A 1,662-nucleotide genomic window follows, 5' to 3' on the forward strand; every position below is an offset into this window, starting at 1 on the left:
TCCTTCATATTTGGTTTTAATCAAGGAACTGAATTAAGCTACTAGGATGTATTCCTTTTTAGCACGGGTCTTGCAGTATATGCCCATATACCACCAACAATCCACTACCAATTCGGGTTCCAGGTTTGTTACTTTCTTTAAAATTATTTGTTCTAGACCAAATATACAACATATTATTCTTTTATTATTATTGTTATATGTATTCTCCTATTTTTTAGATGGTGACATATATAAATGTAGGTAATAAACTAATGAATCTTTTATTATCGTCAAGAAGAATTTGCATATGATGAAGAAGGTTTGGACCCTGTTCGAAATAATGAATCATAAGTTAAAGAGTTTGTTAGGGTCAAAATGATGTGTCAAACTAAAAAATAGAAATTTGAACATGAATTCGAATTCTGATTCGAACTCGAATTCTGATTCGAACTCGAATTCTGATTCGAACTCGAATTCAGATTTGTATACTGGTGATACCACAAAATCGAAGAGCAAAAGGCGAACGCCAGCATGGTAATCAGCTTTTTTTTTCTACTTTTTACGGGTCGCAACGGATGTCCCAAAATTTTATATATCAAATGTTTGCTTTCTAGCCATAATTCTTATTTGACCCGTTAAAGATAAAACATAAACCAAGTTGTTCATTGATTGAGAATCTAAAATTGCAGGTGTGACAGAATACTGTGGTATGGGGAGGGGATCCATCAGAAATCATATACTCGGTGGGAGTCACGGTTATCTGACCACCGGCCCGTTTGTGCAATGTTTTTAATATTTTTACATAACCAAAGGTGTGTAATCGGTAATACCATAAGTTTCAGTCAACATTAGTTTATCCTGAATCGGCATGATCTAAATCAAGTCCAAAACAAGTTCTTTTTGTGCAGGAGTTGAGAAGACCGATTGTGGCTGCTTGCGAGTTTTGACCAGTCAATTTTGTGGGTGAGTCATGTGGCTTTTTGGCATTTTTTATGTACATATTATTTAAATAGCTTACAACATCTTTTGGTCTCTTAATATACAGATGAAATGCCTTACATTTTAAAAGACGACAAATATGAGACAAAGTACAAAACTGACTTAAAAGGTACAGTACCTAGGCAATACTACTTAGGCAAGCTTAGTATCGATACCAAAGTTTATATTATATAGTATCGACACTAAAGTTTATATTATATACTTAAACACTTATAATTTGGTTCTTTTTTTCTAGAGGGAACTCAATTTACTAAGGGAAAGGTTTTGGTAACTCGAAGGATATGCATCTTCAAAGGGACTCGACTATCTTTAAATTGTGTATCCACTGTATCACTAATTTATGTAACATGAGACTTTGTATTTTATTTTATTTGTACACTTGATATTTATCTTAATAGTTTTCTCCAACCCGGGTAGCACCCGGGTGATAACCTAGTAGTAAACATATTGGGATAAAACCCAAGTTTTCGTTACAAACAGGTTTATAGGGAAAATCCCTATTTTATTGAAATAAAACATATTCTTTATATGTAACTTTTATAGCTACTTTTCCAAACCTTCAGTGTTGTACAGCTGACCTCTATTTGGCTTTCACATTTTTTTCCTGAAACTCGTTTAAAAACATTTTCTCAGTGGGAGTGGGAAATACTGGTGAGTGAATCCCAATTTAATCAAGAAGAGTTT

The 1,662-nt window shown here is 33.3% G+C and overlaps 1 long non-coding RNA gene across 1 annotated transcript; it reads left to right on the top strand.

Annotated features, from left to right (window-relative positions):
* The first annotated feature begins 412 nt into the window (after window positions 1-412).
* On the top strand, window positions 413-1,419 carry LOC110928284. The gene is made up of 5 exons (XR_002586262.2): window positions 413-513; window positions 669-791; window positions 888-942; window positions 1,025-1,087; window positions 1,214-1,419. It is a non-coding gene; the product is annotated as an uncharacterized LOC110928284 (long non-coding RNA).
* The last annotated feature ends 243 nt before the right edge of the window (window positions 1,420-1,662 follow it).

This window comes from Helianthus annuus, chromosome 17 (assembly GCF_002127325.2).
Source record: "Helianthus annuus cultivar XRQ/B chromosome 17, HanXRQr2.0-SUNRISE, whole genome shotgun sequence".
NCBI classification, from domain to species: Eukaryota; Viridiplantae; Streptophyta; class Magnoliopsida; order Asterales; family Asteraceae; genus Helianthus; species Helianthus annuus.